General features: G+C 42.8%; 1 protein-coding gene across 1 annotated transcript in view; it reads right to left on the bottom strand.

The window, feature by feature from the left end:
• Positions 1-17,476, bottom strand: part of GADL1 (glutamate decarboxylase like 1) — a 175,606-nt gene that overhangs the window by 8,804 nt on the left and 149,326 nt on the right. The gene's annotated exons all lie outside the window — the stretch shown is intronic.

Here is a 17,476-nt window from a genome sequence, read left to right as displayed (position 1 = left end):
TGTGCTGCCCCTGCCCATGAGCTGAGCAGTAAAGATCTTGGACAGGAGCTGCCGGAAGGTCCAAAGGTGACTTGGAACATGCCTCTCTATCTCTGTCTTGCCAGCAAAGGTCTGTTTATTTCCTTTCACATTTCAAGCCTTAAGGAGAGAATTCTGTTTCTCTGTCTCCTCTCCAAGCAACACCACCACAAGAGGCAGGTGTCTCCACAGGCAGAGTGCCAGCCAGAGTCAGGATGAGGTGGGGTTCCAGGTCTACCTCTGTCATATCCTGGCCATTGGGGTGACCTTGGTCAAGTCATTTTACTTCCCAGTCTTCCTGACTCCAGCTTCAGTCTCTTTGCACCTCTACCTCATGTTGCCTCTTCTACCTTCTAAAGTGGGCATCAACCAAACAACTCTATTTCTAATTAGGAATGATCTGACCAATGTTGTGGTTGCTCAGTCATTTTTCAGGCATGTCTGACTCTCTGTGACCCCATTTTGGGGGGGCTGGTTCCTGGGCAAAGACACTAGAGTGGTTTGCCATTTCCTTCTCCAGCAACCTTGACAGATGGGGAAACCAAGGCCAAAAGAGTAAAGCGGCTTGCCCACAATCACAGCTAATAAGCGTCAGGTCTGATTGAGTTTAGGAAGGTTGAGTCTCAGAGACTCCAGGCCTGGAGCTCTACCCACCTCACCACCCAGCTGCCCTCGTATGGCCAATCCATCAGTGCAAGCCGTCACCGGCCGTAACTGCCTCCAGTTCTGCCCTCCATTCCTTTGTGTGTCGGGTCTCCCCCGGCCTGGTTGCCTTCTATGGGCTGACCTTCCCAGAGCAGCAACTGAGCAGCGCTGAATCTCAAAGTTCCCCCTTTGATTTAAAAGCTCTGAAATGTTCATGGTGGAGAGGGTTCGAGCCATCGATGGCTCAGAGTGAAACGGTTTGTTTCTATTTACTGCCTTCTTCCGTTTCTTTCCTTTTAAAAAAAGAAAAGAAAGGAAATTTGTATTTATAGCTTTCCAAAGCCAAGGGAGTCCAAGGCGCTAGCGGGTCCGAACGAATCGAACTCGCTGCCTTGGGCCTCCCTTCATCGTGTGGAAAAGGGGACCCACTTTTCCAAGCTATAACTAGGGGGAGGCCATGGACACTTTGGCCACAGGGAGGTAAATCAGAGGGTGCCAAAAGCATTGTCTGAAGGCCTATTCTTTCCTTAGCCTTTTTATACCCTTTTTCTTCACTCTCATCCTGTCTTATGCTTCCTCTCTCTTCAGGAACTTCAAGGATTGTCCCCTTCCCCCCACCCAAACCCCAAACTCTTAGTCATTTGCCTCAAATACAAAACTAATTATAGTTCAACTGCTTCTAGTTTCTCTCTGAGCATTTCCTCTGGCCTTTGCCCATGCCTGGGATGCTCTCCCTCCTCCACTCCAACCACTGACCTCCTGGATTTTCTTTAAGTCTCAGTTAAAATCCCAGCTTCTACGGGAAGCCTCCCCCAACCCCTCTTAATCCCAGCGCCTTCCCTCTGCTAATTATGTCCTTTTAAATCTGTATAAAATTGCAACATCCATTAGTTATTTACACGTTGTCTCCCCATTAGACTGTAAGTTCCTTGAGGGCAAGGACAATCTTTTGCTTCTTTTTCTATTGCCAGTGTTTAAACCAATGGTTGGCACATAATAGTCATTTAATAAATATCAATGATTAATCTTTTTGTTGGTTATCTACTAAATTAGCTGTATGACCTTGGATAAGTCACCTCCACATTTTTTCCCTGAGTGTCTTTACCTGTAAAATGAGAGGTTTGAACAGAACATTCACCATTGAGATTTTCTTTCAGGATCTAACAGGATAGGTTTCACTTGTTCTAGTTAGCAGAATGTCTGGCAGCATAAGGGGCTCAGTCCCAAAGACCCTTTTACACAGGCCCAAAGGACTCAGAGCTGAAAAGGGGCTTAGAATCACCTACAGAATTTACCCATTTTACAGATGAAGAAACTGAGAGCCAGGGAGTGTAAATGACTTGGCCATGGCTAATGGAGTACACCATCACTTTGGGCTCATATAGGAAACCCTTGAGGCTCTTCTTCTGGGAGGGAGAATGCTTTACCCTCAAAACTCTTTACCCTGGTTCCTCTTCACAGGAATCTTTCAGGCTCTGATGACAAAGCACAGGGATGAGAAGCCTCCTGGTTGTGTACTGCTTACCCACGACCATCCATCCTATGCTTTAAACGTGTCTGCTTTCCACAGGACTTAAAAACATTCCTTATCTTCTGTTTTAGAATTGCTACTAGATATTGGCTCCCAAGCAGAAGAGTGCTGGACAATGGAGGTGAAGTGACTTGTCCAGGGTCACATTTGAACCCAAGACCTCCTGTTTCCAAGCTTGGCTCTCTATCCACTGAGCCACCTAGTTACCTCCTTCCATAGGATTTTGAGATTTGTAAACTATTTTGCATTCATGGTCTTCTTATCCAGTCCTCAGGACTGCTCAGTTAAACAACTAGCAATCTTGTAGAAAGAGAGAGAGAGAGATGGAGAGAGAAAAAGAGAGAGAGAGACAGAGAGAGGAAGAGAGGGAAAGAGGGAGACAGAGACAGACAGAGTCAGAGAGACGAAGAGAGAGGAGACAGAGAAACAGAGACTGAGAGAGGAAGAGAGAGGAGAGAGACAGAGAGAGGAAGAGAGGGAGACAGACAGACAGACAGAGACAGACAGAGACAGAGAGACAAAGAGAGAGGAGACAGAGAGGAAGAGAGAGGAGAGAGACAGAGACAGAGACAGAGAGAGAGAAGAGAGAGGAGAGAGACAGAGAGACGAAGAGAGGGAGAAAGACAGACAGAGACAGAGAGACAAAGAGAGGGAGAAAGACAGACAGAGACAGAGAGACAGAGAGAGAGAGAAGGAGAGGGAGAGAGAGAGAGAGAGGGAGAGAGAGAGAGAGAGAGAGAGAGATTCAGTGTTTCAGTTAGCTGCTGCCTAATCGCTGACTTAGTACACACATTATTACATCCATTTTACAGCTAGGGAAATAGAGGCTGAGAGAAATCAAAGTAGTTGCCTCTGATCACACAACAAGGATGGAGCAGTGACCCACTCACCACACTGAACAGAAAACGTGTCCCTGGAAAACAACAATCTTTTCTACAGCTAATACTCCAGGTTAAGAATTGACTTGTGTCTCCCTTCTCTCTCTCCATTACAGGGCAGGCTCTTCTCTCGCCCAGATCGGGGCTCATCACTCATCTCTCTGAGCTTTCTTCTTCTTCTTTTTTTCCTTCTCTCAGGATTTTTGACAAGAATGGCTAGTCTGTAGCCCATGAAATGGCGGGAAGCTGTGGAATCATTTCCGCTCTAGAGGACAAGGGAAACTGGCCAAGCTGGGGAAGCCCCGCCTCCCCGAGATGGCGATTCAGCCCCAGCCTTCTTGGCGTTCTTCGGAAAATGAGATGCGTAGAAATTAAAACACTCCGCAATGGAAAATCACTTCCTTGGCCGATGCCTATGCATGGGGGAATGATGGATGCATGGATGCTTGGGGGGGGGGGGGGCTAAATAATTTGGAATCCTCCAAAGCCTTCCCGACACTCGGCGTCACAGTGAGTTTACAGTGTAGAAACAAACGATCGCGTCCCAATAAACCAAATGATGTTGGCCGTCTATCCAAGGCGGCTGAAACGAGCTCTCGTAAAACAAACCAAACTGAACCAAAAGCTTTAGCTTGTGAATGGACACAATAAAAGCTTTACACACTCACTAAAGCAAAAACTCAATCCTCAGTTGGCTCGGAGGAGCCGGGAAGTGCCGAGGGCTGTCTCTGGAAGAAGCAGAGATTCCTCTTCCCCAGGGCGGCCCGAAGCGAGGAGGGCGGGCCGGGGTTCTTCACCAGCTCAGAAGCACAGAAAATGGTGGTCATGTCAACACATGTTTATTAAATGCCTACTATGTGCCAGGCACTATGCTCATGGATGGGGATCCAAAGGAAGGTAAAACGAGCGAACAAAACCATCCTTGCTCTCCAGGAGATTCCACTCGAATGCCTTAAAAGGGATCTTTGTGAACACGTGGTGCAACATTTTTGAAATTAACTTACTTCTCGGACACTTAAAAAATAAAACACCAGAGGACAGCTGGGTAGCTCAGTGGATGGAGAGCCAGGTCTAGAGACGGGAGGTCCTAGGTTCAAATCTGGCCTCAGACACTTCCCAGCTGTGTGATCCTGGGCAAGTCACTTGACCCCCATTGCCTACCCTTACCACTCTTCTGCCTTAGAGCCAATACATAGTGTTCACTCCAAGATGGAAGGTGAGGGTTTAAAAAAAATAAAATAAAACACTGAAAAAAAAGACCCTTTATCTCCCATTTCAGGATTAATATCTGGTATTGATTCTTAGGCAGATCAAGGGTAAGGGCTAGGCAAGTGACTTGCCCAGGGTCACACAGTTAGGAAGTGCCTAAGCTCAAAATTGAACCCAGGATCTCCTATCTCTAGGCCTGGCTCTCTCCATCCATGGAGTGACCTAGCTGCCCCTCTAGCTTGGAATTGGACAAACATTTCAGTAGTGCCTTTTACACCTCAGTCATCAGGGAATAAGCAGGAGATGAAAACGTAGCCTTTGGCCTCCAGGAGCTACCATTCTTCTGTACCTGCATACAAATAACTAAACACAAGGCAATTTCAGGAGAGAAAGAACGCTAATGACTGAGGGGGGTCGTGAGCCAAAAAACTAGGGAATCTTTCCGAATTCGAATCAGGTAAAGGAGAGGAGGGAGAACATTTCAGGAGTGGGGAGCACCAGAACTGGCATCTGTTTAGTTCAGAGAATAATCAATCGGCCAATCTGCTTTGAAATTTGGGTACATAAAGAGGTTTAACATAAAATCTTTCTAGAAAGGGAGATATTGGCCAGGGTGCGGAGAGCTCTGAATTCAGGCTGAGTTATCCCAGGAGCAACCAGGAATCACTGAAGATTTTTGAGTAGGTGAGTGCCATGGTCAGAGTTCGGTTTAGGAATATTAATTTGTCATCTGTAGGAAGGCTGGATTAGGCAGGGGGAGATTGGCATCAGGATCTTTCCAGGCCCCTCACCACCTTCCCCTCTCTCCATGGCTTGCCATCTTCCCTGGTATGTGTCTCATTTGTCCATTGTTCTTTCATAAGAGTTCGAGGGTGTCTGACACTTTAAGGTATGCAAAGCACTTCACACACATTATCATATTTGATTCCCACAAAAAGCCCTGGGAAGCAGGTGCTATTATTATCCTCCTTTTACAAAGAAGTAAACAAGCAAACAGGGATTAAATGGTTTGCCAGTAAGTGTCAAGGCTGGATTTCCACTTAGATCTTCCTGATCCCGAATCGTTCTACAGCACCCAGAAGGCCATTCTTGATTATTGTTGTTGCTTGAACATTGTCTCTCCTATTATTAGAATGGAAGCTCCTCAAGGGAAGCGACAAGGCTTTTGCCTTGCTTTTTTTTTTTTTTTTTTAAACCTTTACCTTCTAGCTTAGAAATAAAACTGTGTATTGGTAGAGAATCTTTCTGAATTCAAATCAGGTAAAGGAGAAGAGGGAGAACATTCCAGGCATGGAGAACACCAGAGCTGGCAAAAGAGCAATAAAGGCTACCAGTGATTCCCAAAGTGGGCGCCACCGCCCCCTGGTGGGTGCTGCAGCGATCCAGGGAAGCAGTGATGGCCACCGGTGCATTTATCTTTCCTACTAATTGCTATTAAAATTAAAAAAAAAATAATTTCCAGGGGGCTAAGTAATATTTTTTCTGGAAAGGCGTGGTTGGCTAAAAAAGTTTGGGAACCACTGGGCTAGGCGATGGGGGTAAGTGACTTCCCCAGACATAGCTAGGAAATGTCTGAGGCCAGACTGGAAACCAGGACCATCCACTCTCAATCAACTGAGCCACCTAGGTACCTTCTTTTTTTTTTTTTTTTTTTTTTTAATTTTAAACCCTTAACTTCTGTGTATTGACTTATAGGTGGAAGAGTGGTAAGGGTAGGCAATGGGGGTCAAGTGACTTGTCCAGGGTCACACAGCTGGGAAGTGTCTGAGGCCGGATTTGAACCTAGGACTTCCCGTCTCTAGGCCTGGCTCTCAAGCCACTGAGCTACCCAGCTGCCCCCCTAGGTACCTTCTTTTGCCTTTATTTTTATTCTGTTGCTGGGGGCAGCTAGGTGGTACAGTGGGTACCTAGAATGCCAGGCATGAAGTCAGGAAGACTAACCTGCCAGAGTTCAAATCTGGTCTCAGACACTTGCCAGCTATGAAACCCTGAGAAAGTTACTTAACCCTGTTTGCCTCAGTTTCCATACTTGTAAAATGAACTGGAGAAGGAATTGGCAAACCATTCTGGTATCTTTGCCAAGAATACCACAAATGGGCTCATGAAATTACTTTGTACAGTGCCTAGGACAAGAAGCACATTGCTACTTGTTGACTGACATAAGTCAGAGACTTGAAATTATTAAGCAAGAAGTGATGATAAACTGAAGGATAGTGAATTTGTGAGAAGGGAATGGTCAGTGCCCATTGTAATATGTGTGAACCTACTTGATTTCCCCCTCAAATACCTCAAACAACTCTTTTCCCCATCATTCCTAAATACTTAAGATGTTCTTGATTCTATAGATGAATTACTGTGAAGGAGATGCTTAAGAGATCAGTGTTTTGGGGTAACTCATCAGTAGACGGGCAGGACTTGGCAACTAAACTGAATGGAGGGCTTGAAGGAGAGGGAAAAGGCCAGGATGACTCTGGTTCAGCACAAGGCCTTCCAAGGCCCATATTGGTCAAAATAAAATTTAAGCCAACTTGCCCTATGCACGGGTGATTTGGGACAGATTTCTTGGGCATTGGTTCAAAATCTGAATCCAACCTATTGGTGAAGTTTCTTTTTAAAATTCTTACAGTATGGACCTCATTGAGTTTCTAAAACCATCTACATTTTTGCTAAACATGAGAAGAAAAGAACACCCAGGAGCACTAGCTCCATATACTACTCTGGGTGAGTCGATGTCTCTTTGAAATAATTTTTCAGAGTCTGGAAAGCCACATAAATTAAATTTTTTCAACCTGTGTGAGTGGCTTACCCCATGGCTCCCTAAAAAAACTCTTCATCTCTAAAAACAGTTCTAACCCAGTTTAGAAAAGCTGTCTATAATATCCTCATAGACTTCGCTGATATCCATGTGGAATAGCCAGAAATATCTGCCTTTAATAGGGACCTTTCATCCTATATTTCACAAAGCTTTCTGCTTTTTTAAAACGGACTCAGACATTTATTATCACAATCAGACTTTACTTCCCACCTGACGCTCTGCAATATGTAGAAGATGGTGATTTTCCATAACCCAGCCTTAGCATGGGGGGAATGGGTGGGTACCCACTGGAAGATGTGAGATCAAAGCAATCTACTTGACCTCCTTTCAACTTATCAGTAAACTTGTCATTGACTATCTCTCACATTTTGTATATCTTGCCATGAAAAGAAATATGTGAGGATGCAGAAGGTTTGGCTATGCTTTAACGTGGGTGTGAAAAAGAAAGTCAAATCAAGAGTCATTCCCCAATAGATAAGAGGTCCAAAGGTAAGAACAAACAGTTTTCAGGATCTGAGATGCAAATGGCAAATGACCATATACAAATGCTCCAAATTAATAATAAGAAGAAAAATGAAATTGAAAACAACTCTTGGGTTTCACCCCCTCCTCCTCACATTGGCAAAGATGATAAAACACGAAAATAGTCAACGTTAGAAGGGCAGTGGCAAGATGAATATATTAATCTACTGGTGGTGGAGCTGTGAATTGTTCCAACCATTCTGGAAAGCAATTTGGGACCGTTCCAGAAATAAGACTAAATGATTCGTGTCTCTTAGCAGTACTTCTACTGGGCAGTTACCCCCAAGAAGGACAAAGATAGGGGGAACGTCCCATAAATACCAAAATATTTAAAGCTAGGCTGTACAGTGGGTAGAGTGCCAGGCCTGGAGTCAGGAAGATTCAGATTCCTGAGTTCAACTCTGGCTTCATACACTTCTTATCTGGATAAGTCACTTAACTTTATTTGCCTCAGTTTCCTCATCTATAAAATGAGCTAGAGAAAGGAACAGCAAGTCACTCCAGTATCTTTGTTAAGAAAACCCCACATGCGATCACGAAGAGATGAACATGACTGAAACAACTGAATGATAACAAAAAGGTGGCAAAAACCTGAAACTTAACTGGTGTCCATAGACTTGGGAATGGTTGAACAAACTCTAGTATATTAATTTAATCTGCTATTATTATGTTACAAGTAAAGGGGGATATGAGGAATTTTGAGGAATTTTGGAAGCCCTAAATCAGTGATTCCCAAAGTGCGCACCACCGCCCCCTGGTGGGTGCTACAGCAATCCAGGGAAGCGGTGATGGCCACAGGTGCATTTGGGGGCAGTGAATAACTGTAAGGGGGCAGTGATAATATGTGACAGAGGGCGCTAAGAAGTATTTTTTTCTGGTAGGCCAAAAAAGTTAGGGAACTACTGCCCTAAATGAACCAGTACAGATCAAAGTCAGCAGAACCAAGAGAACAATGCCCCCAATGACAAAGAGCGTTTATACCCAGGCCATTGCTCTATTTGTGCCAATGCCAATGACTATGATAACAATGGAAGACCACACTAAAAACCATCACAACGGTGAACTGAGGATGGTCTTTATCTCCTTTTTCTTGGGGGACAGGTGGTAGAATACAGGGAAGAAACAAGGCATGTGGTTTCAGACATGTCATTTTGTTTTGCTTAAATGTGACTTTGTTTAAGAGTATTCCATAGGGAGGGAAGGTAGTATCAAGAATGATAACATCATTTTAAAAATGAGGAAAGTCAAGTAGAAAAGAGATAGCAGAGTGAAGACTTTTCACAAAGTCTCCCCAATAATATTCATCAGTCAGACACTCCTTAGGCACACCCATCCAATATGGCAACATGGCAAGACAGACTTTTGAAGGAAGACAGACAAAACCATCACTGATGACTTTCTGGCATCCTTTTTAGAAGGATCTTCTGTTCTGATGCAGACTCAAAGTCTAATCTTCAGTTATTCCCACTTTGAATCTACCCTAGGAATAGAGGCAAACCCAAAGAATGGTTGTGAAATCAATTATAACCAGTCTTTCATGAACTAGACCCAAAGGATGGGCACCCAAAGGTGACACCAATAGATAAGTCTGTGATCTCACTGATGAGGGTACTCTTTCCCAGGTGGCCACCTATCATCAATCTTCACCTTCTCATTCTTCCCTTTTTCATATCTTCCCTCAACTCCTAAATAACTCAACTTGGTTTTAAATAAAAATCTATGCAAATATTTTGAGGGAGATTTAAGTGGTCAGGGCTCACCATCAACCTCCCTAAATAAATCCTGTCTGATTGCTATTCCCATCTGCTTGGCTTGGTGCTGACAGAACAAAACTCTCATGCTATGTGTTATGGGAAACGGCGCCTGATTTAAGTAGAGGTCAATTCTACGATTTATGGAACTCAAAGTAAGACATCAAGTTTTCCTTCAAAGGGCAGTGAGTCTTGATACTTGGCCCCAGCAGATGTTGCTTTATGTATTATTAAATCTCCTCAAGCCTCAATGATTAGGGTCAGATGTATTGATGAGTGTGGTTGCCAGTTCTCTCCATCTGTATCATGCAGGTCGTAATTATTATAGTTCAGATAATTAAACCTCAGGATATGACATAAATCTCAATGCCACCAGGAAGAAAATATTTATTTTTCTAATAAATTTTCTACCTCATTTAACAGTTTAAATTACTTTCCCTAGGCCTCCTACACAGGGCTTACCCCATTCCACCATCCTTTTCCATACCCTCTTTTCATTTCTTTTTTTTTTTTTTTTTGCACTATCAAAATGATGCTGGAGTTTACTGTGAGACTTTACTGTGAGGCTGGATGATCTGTGGGAAATCACCTCCAGCCCCAGCTATTACTGTGGTGCTGTTACAAGGGTACTTGGGAATGTTTCCTTCATTAGTGAGGCAGCAAATATGATGGCTGGTCTTTCTTAATAGCTGTGGTAGTGGGTAGGCATCCAGGCTATCTCCATCAGACGTGAAGGGTCAGAGCTATGGGTCCTCTACACAAAGATAATGTGCTACTTAGAACACTGGCTCTACCAATGCAGGATCTGAGTTCAAATCCTGCCTCTGGCACTTATTACCCATGTCACCTTTGGTTCCTCACTTGTGAAATGAAAGGTCATTCATTAAAGAGAAGAGATTCAGTGTAGGTTGGTGGAGACAGTGACCTCATAAGTGGAATTAATGATATTTGTAGTATTGATAAAAATTGACATTTCCACAGCATAAAAGTCAGCATAATGTGGGGACTAGAGAGATGGTCTTCAAATGTAGAAGATCTGGGGCATTAGAATGTAAGGTCCTTAAGAATATGAACAAATGAATGAGTGAATGAATTCCTTCCTTTGTCTGTTTCCCCAGCACCTCGCATAGAGCTCAACATACAGAAGGTGCTTAATAAATGTTTCCTGACATATTTATATTATATAATCTCATTTGGGAACTCCTTTTATACTTTCCTGATTAATTCACTATCCCATTCACGACAGTGACTTTACCAAACTTTTGATTTCTCCTCTAGCCTCTCCTGCCTCTTCTGCCCTCCTCCCTTTCAGCTGATAACTTTCCTTATAAAAACTGAGGCATTTCATCGAGAGCTCGCTCTCCTCCCCTCTTCCTTATCTCAGATCTTCTATCATCATCTTCACTTTCAACTTGTCTAAAATGAAACAAAAAAATGGCCCTTCTCCTTGCTAAGGCAGATCTCTCTACAAACACGAGTGATCCCATTCCATCCCATCTTCTATAGGAATTTGTCCATCTCCATCATCCCTACTCTTCCTTTTCTTCAATCTATCTTTTTCTATGACTTCTGTTTACTGCCTAAAAACATACCCATCTCTCCTCATCCTCGAAAGATCATCATTTTATACCCATCCTTGCTAGCTATCATTGCTTATCTCTCCTCCCTTTTATGACTAAACTCTTTGAGCAAGCTATAGGCAATAGGTACCTCCACTTCATCTCCTCTCATTCTCTTAATTCTCTATAGTCTGACTCCTGGCATCATCATTCAACTGAAGCAGATCTCTAAAAGTTACCATTGATGGTTTAATTGCCAAACCTAATGACCTTTTCTTAGTCCTACTATGTGACTTCTCTGGAGTCTCTGATACTGTTAATTACCCTCTTTTCCTTCTTCTTTCTAGGTTTCTTTGACGTTATTTTATCTTGGTTCTTCTGCTGTCTGACACCTCCTTCTTGGTCTCCTTTGCTGGGTCTTTGCCAGGTCACATGTAATGGTAGTTGTTTACGAGGGTTCTACCTTGGGCCCTTTTCTCTTCTCCATCTATACTATTTCACTTGGTGATCTCTCAGTTACCATGATTCAATTATCATCCCAATGATAATGATTTTTTTTAAACCCTTAACTTCTGTGTATTGGCTCCAAGGCAGAAGAGTGGTAAGGGTGGGCAATGGGGGTCAAGTGACTTGGCCAGGATAACACAGCTGGGAAGTGTCTGAGGCCGGATTTGAACCTAGAACCTCCCGTCTCTAGGCCTGACTCTCAATCCACTGAGCTACCCAGCTGCCCCCCCCAATGCTAATGATTTTTAAATCTACTGATCCAAACCTACCTCTCTTGATCCTCAGTCTCCTATTTCCAACTGCCTATGTGACATTTCTAACTATATGTCCTATAGATATCTTATTTATTCTCTATCTGTGTATGCATGTGTCTGTCTTTGTCCCTCTTTCTGTGTTTTTCTGTCTCTGTTTCTATGTGTCTATCTCTCTCTGCCTCTATCTCTGTGCCTCTCCTTGTCTCTTCTCTAACTCTTTCTGTGTGTCTCTCTATTTCTTTCTCTGTCTTTGTTTTTCTCTCTCTGTGTCTCTGCGTCTCTCTTTGTCCTTTCTCTATCTGTCTGTCTCTTCTCAATCTCTCTGTGTTTCTCTGACTCTATCTTTGTTTCTCTCTGTCTGTCTGTCTTGGTCTGTCTCCTGCCATTTCCAAGTTTTCACCAAGTCCTGTCAAATTTATAGCATCTTTTGTATTTGTCCCCTTCTCTCTCTGATACTACCACCAGGCAGTGTAGGCCATTATCACTTAACTCTTGGATTGCCACATGGCCTGCTGAATGGGCTTTCTAGAGTTTCAAGTCCCCATCCCCACCTCCTCCCCATTTCAGTCTATTCTCTTCCACTGAGCTCTCAAATTGATCTTCCTAAAGCTCAGATCTGATCAAAACCTATAAAGACTCCCCATTATCATCAGGATACAAACAGAAAATTCAAAGCCCTTCAGTTCCTGACCCTAACTTGCCAGTTTTCTTATGCCTACAAACCCCTCTCCCATGTACTCTTCAGTGCAGTGTCATTGGCAATCCAGTGCCATTTCCTGACTCCTTGCTTTTTTTCTCTGACTCCTAGCTTTTTCCTTGGCTCTCCCCCATGACTGGGATGCTCTCCTTCCTCAATTCTGTTTCCTACTGTTCTTCAAGTCTCAGCTAAAATACACCTTGTATAGGAACACGTTTCTAATCCCTTCTATATTAGGGTCTTCTTTATGCTGATGACCTTTGATCCAACCTGTAGATATTCTTTTGGTACCTAGTATTTGTATATTGTCTTCCCTATAAGCCTATGAGCTCCCCAAGAGCGGGGAATATCTTTAGACTTCCATCATATCCCCAGAGCTTAGCATAGTACCTAGAAAGGAAGTGGTGCTTAATAAATGTTTATTGACTGATAATTTTTTTAAAAAATCTTTACATTATGCCTTAGAATCAATATTGTGTATTGATTCCAAGGCAGAAGAGCAGTAAGGGTTAGGCAATGGGGGTTAAGTGACTTGCCCAAATTCACACAGCTAGGACCTCCCATCTCTAGACATGGTTCTTAATCCAAGCCAGAGAAATTAAACAATTTGATCGTATTTACCTAAGTAGCAAGTATCAGAGGCAGAATTTAAACCTACATGATCCTGAGAGCCTGGGAAAGGGAAGTCCAAGGTTCAAATCTGTCCTCAGATACTTCCTAGCTGTGTGACCTTGGGCAAGTCACTTAACTCCCATTGCCTAGCCCTTATTGCTCTTCTGACTTAGAACCAATGCATAGCATTGATTCTAAAACAGAAGGTAAGGGTGTATATACATACACACATGCACATATATGTGTATATATAAAATGAATAAGTAGTATTAATAAGTTATTAAAATTAAGAATATTGTTTTTCTCTCTTATCCTTTAAATTGAAATCCTCGCTCTTTGAATTAGAAAAAAGAAGGACAAAAGAATCCTTGTAACAAATATGCATGTAGGTCATGTTGTCTTTGGGGTCTCTGGGTCTACTTTCTGCCCTTTAAATTTTTCACTCTGATAAGCATGAGCTAAATGCCTAGGCCATCCATCATGCTCACCTCATAGGTGACTTGATTTTGCTCTGTCTCTGCCATCTTGGACAGCTAAGCAAATCTCTCATGAAGAACAAGCTGGCAGTCGCATTCCAGGCTTCTTGAGAAAGCCAAACATCGGACTGTCTGAGCTTTTTCCAGTTGGCTCTATAACCTACAGACCTTGTGTGTATGCCATCCATTTCCATGCCAAACCTTGACCTTAATTCTCTGTCTCCCTGGAGGTTGACCTAGATGAGTCAACGGTGGCAATATCTTTCAAAAACACAGAGTGGCTGGTTATCTGAAGCACCGTAAATATGGAAAGAAAGACTTAGGTACAGCCTGTAATTGCGTAGATCCTAACTTTGACTAAAGATGAATCACCATTGATTTATTAATTTACTTAGACTAAGATTCTACAAATCTCTCCTCTTCTGGTAGCTCCCATCGTCTCCTCCCCATCCCCCAACACCAAGAACCTCTAAGTTGGACAAGTATTTTCAGTCTCTTTCAACAAAGACACTTTGGATTCGTTCTCTGCCTTAAAAGATTTTTTCCAGTGAAAAGCTCCAAAGGCTGCCTTAGTGCATTATTCCCCTTGGTAACAGCAAAATATGGGGCCATCAAAATAGGGGGATTCTGAGGATGGAAGGGTTTATCAGGAGGAGACAGGCTCCATAAATTTTCCCTCTTGCTGTCAGATTCTGTAAATAGCCCCCACTCCCCATACACCCATCAAGCCTCCCAACAAAGGCAAGGCGTCAGGTCACATCAGGACTACAGACCTGTGGGGCTGAGCTGACTTCCTCTGTGAGGAATAAAAATGAATTTATTCCCAATTCACACCACCAGCCCGGTTACCAGAGACCACTAATGATGGGCTCAGTGAATATTTCTTACAGATTACACTGAGCTTTTGAGTGGCGGCGGGAAGGTTCACCACCACAGTGGAAGTTAAAATTATTAGGACTATCTGACAAAACACAAACCAAGGTCAGAGACTTGGAGGTGGTAGAGACCCGGTGGGTCATTTAGCCTAACTCTGTTATTTTATTCAGGAAGTAACTGAGGTCCAATCAATCAACAAGCGTTTAGGGAATGTCTACTCTGTGCCAGGAGCTATGCTAAGCCTAGGATACAGTTGAATGAATGTAACAGTTCCTGTCTTCAAGGATATTATATTTTATAAACAAAATTTTGTTGTTCAGTCATTTTTCTGTCGTGTCTAATTCTCTGTGACCCCATTTGGAGTTTTCTTGGCAAAGACCCTAGAGTAGCTTGCCCTATTCTTTCTTTTCTGTTAAATTTTATTTTTCAATTCCATGTAGAAACAATTTTTGACACTTATTTTCTGACATTTGGGGGATTCTAACATCAGATTCTCTCCCTCCCTTCCACCCCTCCCCAAGGCATTAAATAGGCTGATATAAGTTATATCAGTACTTTCATATCATACATATTTCTACATTCTCTATGTTGTGACTGAAGACATATCACATATGCAATAAAAAAAACTCAAGAAGAAAAGAAAGTGAAAAATGGCATGCTTTGATCTGCAATCAAATTCCAACAATCCCTTCTTTGCTTGTGCAGAATGATTTTTGTTATTGTTTTATCATGAGTTCCTTGAGGTTATCTTGGAACCTTATTTTGCTGAACATAGTTTAGTCCTTCACAGTTGATCATCATACAATATTTCTGTTACTGTGTACACTGTTGTCCAAGTTCTGCTCACTTCACTTTGCATCAGTCCCTAAAAGTCTTCCCAGATTTTTCCTGGACTCATCCTGTTCATCATTCCTTACAGTGCGATAGTTTTCCATTATAACCATATACTTAAGCCTGTTCAGTCATTCCTTAATTGATGGACATCCATTCAGTTTTGAATTCTTTGCTACAATAAAAATTGCTGCTAAGAATATTTTTGTACAAATAGGTCCTTTCCCCTTATTGCTGAGTCAAAGGGTATGAAAAATTTTATAGCCCTTTGGGCATGGTTCCATATTGCTCTCCAGAATGGTTGTATCAGTTCACAGTTCCACCAACAATGCATCAGTGTCCCAATTTTCCCACATCCTCTCCAGTATTTTTTACTTTCTTTTTTGATCATAGTAGCTATTCTGATAAGTGTGAGGTGGTATCTCAGAGTTGTTTTAATTTGCATTTCTCTAATCAACATTGATTTGGAGCATTTCCTCATCTGACCATAGATAGTTTTAATTTCTTTATCTGAGAACTTTCCTTCTCTAGCTCATTTGACAGGTGAGAAAAATATGGCAAACAGGATTAACTGACTTGCCTTGGATTACACAGCTAGTAAGTGTCTGAGGCTAGATTTGAACTCAGGAAGATGAGTCTTTCAGACTCCAGACCTGGTGCTCTACTCACTGTTCCACCTTGCTACTTTATAAACAAAATAAATACCAGTTAATTTTGGGAAGAGAAGATATCAGCACTTGAGATCAATGAATTGTCTAAGGTCACCCTTGGACTAGGTAGGAGAAATAGAATTTGCACCAAAGGAACCTCTAGTCTTAAGAGTTTATGGGCTCATAGCTCTTGGGGTAAAAGGGATCTCTGAGACCATGAAGTCTAATCTCTTTATTTTTATAGATGAGGAACCTAGAGATGGGAGGTGATTTGTCCAAGGTCATGCAGTTAATAAAAGCAGAGGTAGGTCCTTTGACTAATCCTTGTTTTTTTTTCCATGTGAGCCAGATACATTGCTCCCTGTTCCCCCCATCACCCACCCGTCCCCCTACTCATTTTGCAAGTGAGACTTTACACTTGCAGAAAGTCACATTCCTATAGCTTTTATAATAAACTAGTATGATAAAACATGGCTACTGGGAATTCCCATTGTTCACACCTGAGCACTGGTAATGAGCAAGAGCATGGCCACTAGGATCCTGTTTGGGCAGCACAAAAGAAATTCAAGAAAGAAAGTTCAAAAAGCAGGGCAAGCTCATAGGTTGCACATTCACTCTCTAATCTAACCATGGCTGTGAGCTTCGCATATGGTGCATGGATTGAATTTGATCACCATCTAGTGAAAGAATTAAGGAAGTGCACAAATAGGTAGGAGGTGACATCTAGAATCTGATTTGGTGCTAGAAAGGCTAAGGCTTCATTTCCTACTTTTTGGGGGTGGCCAAACTAAAGAAGCTAATGGCGATCAAGTCAGGGGCCAATGCAAAACCCAAGAGACATTCATGGGTTTGGGTTGGATCCAGTTTGTCACAATCGCCTTTGCCTTTTGTGATTTGATCACTGTCTTTGTTGTTTTTCAACAATTGTCTCTGGCTGAGAACTTATGAATGCCACACTGGGCCAAAGCCCAGGCCTGCTGAAGATACAGAAGATACAGTTTTCAGAAGTGGTGCCAAGAGGACCAGTTCCGTGGAAGCACCTTGGGAGGGTTAAAAGAGTCTAAGGATGTAAGCATGGAATCTGGGTGGAATCGTTCACTACTCCTATAAGCAATCGAAGCTAGACAAGATACTTGGGTTTGCCTGCTCTGGCTCTCAGGAAAAGTTAAATGTGCTTTCAGGATCTGGTGCTGGCCACTGGCTGTTTCTGTATGATAATTACAGTTGTCCCAAGCTACACTGAACTGCCCTTGAAAATACTGGCTTTCTTCTCCTTGCAAAGCCTCTCATGAAGGCCGGCAAGAATGCGGAATGGCAGAGGGTTTGGATGGCGCGGCCCTCGGGTCCCACCCAACTTTGAGGTCCAGTTACATACCATGGACTGATGGAGTTGGGGCTTGACACTTCCAACACTGGTGTCTGCTATCAAATTTCCCATTTAGGCATTCAAGGCTTTAGATGACTGGCTTCCTTTGACAATTCCCAGCCAGGGTCTCCTACACTGGTCTAAGCTTCCTGTTGTGGTGTCAGCAGGTGAGTTCCCATCCATTTCTCCCAACTCTCTCTCCAAGTCAGGGCCTTTTAATTGTAAGTGTGTGTGTGTGTGTGTGTGTGTGTGTGTGTGTGTGTGTGTGTGTGTGGGGGT

Source organism: Gracilinanus agilis, chromosome 5, assembly GCF_016433145.1.
Source record: "Gracilinanus agilis isolate LMUSP501 chromosome 5, AgileGrace, whole genome shotgun sequence".
NCBI lineage: Eukaryota > Metazoa > Chordata > Mammalia > Didelphimorphia > Didelphidae > Gracilinanus > Gracilinanus agilis.
The sequence above is the reverse complement of the archived record's forward strand: the minus strand, read 5'-3'. Positions and strand labels throughout refer to the sequence as shown.